Source organism: Octopus bimaculoides, chromosome 6, assembly GCF_046866305.1.
Source record: "Octopus bimaculoides isolate indiv1 chromosome 6, ASM4686630v1, whole genome shotgun sequence".
NCBI classification, from domain to species: Eukaryota; Metazoa; Mollusca; class Cephalopoda; order Octopoda; family Octopodidae; genus Octopus; species Octopus bimaculoides.
Window position 1 is genome coordinate 74,879,714 of NC_142933.1, and position 6,556 is coordinate 74,886,269.

Genomic DNA, 6,556 nt, shown 5'->3' on the forward strand with positions numbered 1-6,556 from the left:
CACTAATCTGTTTATGCAAGAGCTTTTACAGGCATACTGCACTAGCTAGAAATAGTAACCAAATCTCCATTAAGTCTTCCCTACAATACTGGTTTCAAATTTTGGCACAAAGCCAATAATTTCAAGGGAAGGGGTAAGTGGATTACATTGCATCTGGTGATCAACTGGTACTTATTTTATCAATTCTGAAAAGATGAAAGGCAAAGTCAACCTCAGAGGTTTTTGAACTCAGAACGTAAAGATAGACAAAATGCCCAGAAGCATTTTGCCCGGCGTGCTAACTATTCTGCTTGCTCACCACCTTAATCTTCTCTACAATATTGAAAAGAAAATATACATTGGATTATATAGTCAGTGGTGGAGGCGCAATGGCCTAGTGGTTAGGGCAGCGGACTCGTGGTTTCGATTCCCAGACCGGGCGTTGTGAGTGTTTATTGAGCGAAAACACCTAATATTCCACGAGGCTCCGGCAGGGGGTAGTGGCAAACCCTGCTGTACTCTTTCACCACAACTTTCTCTCACTCTTTCTTCCTGTTTCTGTTGTACCTGTATTTCAAAGGGCCAGCCTTGTCACACTGTGTCATGCTGAATCTCCCTGAGAACTACGTTAAGGGTACACGTGTCTGTGGAGTGCTCAGCCATTTGCACGTTAATTTCACGAGCAGGTTGATCCGATCAACTGGAACCCTCGACGTCGTAAGCGACGGAGTGCCAACAACAATATAGTCAGTCTTGCAATATGCTGAAAGACAAAAAAATACAGGATGATCACTAGTTGGAATGATTTAGATAATAGGCTGATTTGAATCTAAACAACATTCTGATTTTTAAAGCTGGCAGTTTCCTTTCAAGAAGCTCCTTAATACTTTAAAATCATTTCCATATTTTCAAGTTTAAAAAGACAGTAAACCCACAGAGAAATTCTTAAATGATAAAGTTTGACCAAAATTGGCACTCTTGATATCTTGTATTCTGAGATGTGCTCATGACACATCAAATAGTCTTAGCATGTCAAATGTTCTGGACATGAGTGCTAGTTTGTGATATAGGAATACTCAAGTAGAGATGATTACTGGTTGTTAATAATAAAAAAATTACAACACCAACAAAAACAACCTAATTTTTTCCTCAGAAACACACAAAATATTCTCATCCTCCCTCAACACTGAGTATATAAAAAAATATAAAGTTGTTAAAAGACATGAAATGATAAAATGGATTAATTCACTAGAATCAAGTTTGTTATCAGTGTATTTTTGACACATGTATGTTGTTTTGCTTTATCAGTGATAGATTAGTCAACAGTTTAAACTGTGCTGTTATACAAGTATTTTACAGTTATTTTCAACTACTGATTTCACAAAAGTACTTTAAAATCATTTTACAGCTAATATTTAACAAGTAATTTGAGAAGCAGAGTATTTCCTAAACTAATCTGAGTATTAGTAGTTTGTTACTATCAACAATGTACTAGATATAGATGTGTTTATATAGATATATATGTGGGTATTTACATAATATACATTGTGTGTTTATGAGTATATATGTATATGTGTGCATGTATGAGTGAGTGTATATATATATATATATATATATATATACTACATCATTAGTAGTAAAAAACTACTAAGATTAGTCTATTTGTCTAATCTATCTGACTGACAACACTTCACGGTTGAGTGTTTAATTGTAAGAGTTGTAAAATTGCTTCAACATGTAACATCAAAGTTTGTAAAATAAAACAAACATTGCTTGTAAATAAAAACAAAAAACAAGTATATATAAGCATGATATTGTATTTCTATGCTGCTCATATTTTTAAAGGCATGATAATTATAAGAAGCTTAATTCAGTAATATAAAAAGAAAGATAGCTTTTATATTTCAACATAGTCCTGTGAAGACCTACACTCTGTTATCTAATGTTTTGTGCTGCTCATGTAGCTGAATAATATGGTTGTTAGAATAGAGAAGTAGGCAAACTGATAGAGATCACACATTGATAGATGTGGAAAATAGTGAATGATGTGTCTTCCTAGATCTCTAGTCTTTCAGAATATGCAAACAGGAGTAATTCCATGAAGCAGAAAAGAAAAAGATCAACAGCTTCATTGTTGGTCACAGGCTGTGTACCACAAATGATAAGAAAAGGTAACAACAGATTTATTAATCATTGAAGTAAATTTTGTGAGGCATGTAGTCTATACTGAGTAGTTATTTTAGCACAGTAAATCATGATGGACATGATCTGTTCAAATCTGAAAATTATCATACTTTCAGTATTTCAGTTCAAGGTCATAGTTCAGGGAATCAGCATTTAGTCCTTAGCAGGGCTGGATTTATGTTTGGGCCAAAATAGGTCATGGCCCAGAGGCCTCCGATGCTTGGGAGCTCCATTTAGCTTTCAGAAACTTAACCCTTTCGTTACCAACCTGGCTGAAACCGGCTCTGGCTCTGAGTATAAATGTCTTGTTTTCATAAGTTTTGAATTAAAATCTTCCACCAAACCTTAGTCACAATTTATGTTACTAACATTAGCTGAATGATAACTAAGTTATTTTACTAAATTCTTTGTTATATTTAAAGTAATTGAAAGAAACACAGAACATCTCAAAATAAATACAGTAACTAAAGGGTTAAAGTTTTGAGTTGAAAATTAAAAAATATATTTACAGCGATAAAATAAATAATATTTTTATTTGTTAAAATTTCTTTTAATCCAAAACAGTTCTTTTAAAATTATCAGGCCTTCTTTTGATTTATTGGGCCCTTTTAGAATTAAAAGGCCATCATATTTAACTGACTCTCTCTGAATCTGCCAGGGTCTCCTTTTAAGTTTTAGGGCCTAATATGTAATGGGGCCTATTATATTATCTTATGTCTAAATTAACTCTTTTTTTTAAAGAGTACCCTTTTAAAAATACTTTGAGATTGTGTTTTCTTTTGATATAATATGAAGACTGTAATGCATTGTCCAAACAAATGAATAAGGCAGTATTAACATGTCAAAAGCTATCAAATTGCTATCAACCATTAAAGTTATGGAATATGCAAAAAAACCTTTTTAGGAAAATATAAATTTGATATGAAATTATAAATCTTCTATGAAGTTAGATTATTTTACATTATATTTGTTTTTATAATGCACATTCCTTAATAATAGAAATAATAATGATAATCCTTTCTACTAAAGGCACAAGGCTTGAAATTTTGTGGGAGGGGACTAGTCAATTTAATTGACCCCAGTGTTTTGTTGGTACTTAATTTATCGACCCTGAAAGGATGAAAGGCAAAGTCGACCTTGGCAGACTTCGAACTCAGAACATAACAACAGACGAAATGCAGCTAACCATTTTGCCCGGCATGCTAATCATTCTGCTATTTCGCCACAATAATAATATTAATAATAGTTTCAAATTTTGGCCCAAGGCCAGCAATTTTGGGGAAGGGGTTAAGTCAGTTACTTGATCCCCAGTACTCAACTGGTGCTTTGTAGACTCTAAAAGATGAAAGGCAAAGTTAATCTCAGCAGATAGATTCTTTCAGTTCACCACCTTAATAATAATAATAATATGTAGGGTTCCTTCAATAATTTTTTTTTTAAATAGCAAAGCCAAAATATAACACTGCAAACACCCAAAGAACACAGATCTGTGTGTGGTAGTGCAGTGAAAGTATACAATAAAAAATAAGACAACTGAATAATAAGTGTAATAATAAAAATAATCCTTTCTACTATAGACAGAAGGCCTGAAACTTTGGGGGAGGAGTTAAGTCGATTACATTGATCCCGGTACTCAACTGGTACTTAATTTATCGAGTCTGAAAGAATGGAAGGCAAAGTTGACCTCAGCAGAATTTGAGCTCAGAATGTAAAGACTGACCAAATGCTGCTGAGCATTTTGCTCGGTATGCTAACAATTCTGCCATCTTGTAATAATAATTGTAATATCTAACCTGTAGAGAATCTGGCACCAAATTATTCATTCAAATGTGTCAATATTTTCCTTTTATTTTTAATGTTGAAAACTAATCATATCTGTGATCATCATTGGTTGACATTCTGTCATGCCAAAAATTCTGCCACTTCTTTCTTACTATGAGACTGGCCAGTTTTGGTAAAGTGAATATGAATTTCTTAGGGTGTAACCCATTCTTCTTCTCATTATCATTAAGTGTAGAGATAAACATTGAAAGACTAACACTGCATCAAATAACAAATACAAGTCTATAAAAATTTATTAAAAAGCTCCCAAAAAACAGACGAGATTAAAATTTCATTATCAACAAAATAACATAATGAAGATTAGAAATTTTTTCAGAGTGATGAAATAAAGATGTACATTTTTGTCAATAATCACCTTTTATGAGATATTTTAATTAGAATATTATAATATATATATATATATATATATATATATATATATATATATATATCTTTGATAGTTCGATATACACATGAATATCAAAAGATGTTGATAAAAGTCAGCAATGTCAATCATGTTTTAAAGCATTCTTTAGATACTGTCAGTTGAAGCAAACTGATGTAAATAGTCTTTGAATCAGGTATCAAATACTTGCTCTATTCACTTGTTATCTAATGAGGTGAGTTAACCTTTTATAGAAATATATATGGTTGAGTTACTAACTTTGGTTATAAAACAGGAATACCATGAATATTTTGTATGTAATAAAATGAAATTATTTTCCATTTCATCTAAATAAATTTTAGTAGCTTTTTTTTTTTTGCAGTTTTGATTTCGAATAAAGAATTGTAAGAACATCAATGGAAATATCCAGAAAAATTAATGATAGAAATGAATCTTTTTCTTGTTTTTCATTGGTTTTTAGTTTGATAAATTTTAGAATTGTTGATGTTTTCCAATACTTCACAAAATGAAGCACAAAGAAAAATCTTTGCAGTGTATAAAATTAAAATATATCAATCATGTTAAGTTTTTGGATTGCCTGTAAACCTATGTTTATGCTAAAAGTATGCTCAACCAAAGTTGATTGAGATTTTTCAATAACTGCGATTAATCAAAAAAAAAAAAAAAAACTTTTCATAGTTATTTAGGTAAGTTTGAATTCAAGACAGTCTCTAAAAAGGGTATTTGAATTCTGTGAATTCAAAGGAAAGCCCTCAAATTCAATTGTTAAAATTTGTTATCAACAGAAGCAGTATTAGTTTGGAATAGCATTCTGTATATCTTAATGTGGATATACTGTAAGAAAGCTACCACACAATATTAGTCTGCTACTGATACTTCTGTGCAAGCACTCTATGTCTATACAAAATGCTTAAGAAGAAACCAGTGTTGTGGCTTTCTTATAGTATCCATGTTAAGTAAGATATACAGAATGCCAACTGTTAAACCTGTCAACGTGATGCTTATTTATTCATACTATTTTGAATTAATCATGCCTTATTTTGTGATGATAACTGCAAGATAATACATGATGTGATGGTCTAGTTTTAAAATGACATTGTAAGGTAGGTGTGAGAAGCAGAATTGGCCAGTTTGAACATAAAACAAGTAGAATATTTGAGCTGGATATGACCAGTTTAAATGCTCAAGGGTCAACACAGTGTCTCAAAGATAGCAAATTAAATACTTGGAAGCAATTTATAAGCATAATACATCAGGTTAGTGTTGTAAATCTGAGAAACTTTTTCCTGTTTATTCATTATACATTTCCAGATGAAAATAAGATTTCAGTTTTTATATGAGTTTGCAACAAGTGCATCTAGTAACAACACTTGTTGAACTAACAATGATTTGCTTTGTATCCTTGCATTGAATATGGAAGTTAAAGTCATACATGGCAAGGCAACAGAGTCTATATTACCTTTTACTTGTTTCAGTCATTGGACTGCGGTCATGCTGGGACACCACCTTGAAAGTTTTTAGCTGAATGAATTGACCCCAAGTAATAATTTTTTAAAGCCTGATACTTATTCTATTGTCCTTTCTGGCTGAACAGCTAAGTTAAGGGGATGTAAACAAACCAACCCCAGTAGTCAAACAGTGGGGGACGAACACAAGCAAAAAGACATGCACACATATATATGTACAGCAGGTTTCTTTCAGTTTCTGTCTATCAAGTCCACTCAAAAGGCTTTGGTCAGCCCAGGGCTATAGTGGAAGACACTTGTCCAAGGTGTCATGCTGTGGGACTGATCCCAAGGCCACATGGTTGGAAAGGAAGCTTCTTACCACATAGCCGTCCCCTGCTAATGACATTCAAATATATCTTTTTGTATTTGATAAAGAAAAAGAAATCTATTTTTAAAAGAATATATTTGGAGTTGTTTTAAGACTAATTTAAGCAAGAAATCTTTGAAGCATAACTTAGATATTAATATAAGCAACTACAATAACTGGTGTTTCCTGATTTTAAACAATTTATAATTTCACTTAGTCAATACATTTATATTCAGATATACTTCAAGTAAATTCATTTAACAGATTCCAAGAAGAAAATCTTCATCATCAGCAGCAATGCCACAATGACAACAATGACCACCACCACTATCACCACCAACATTTAACTTA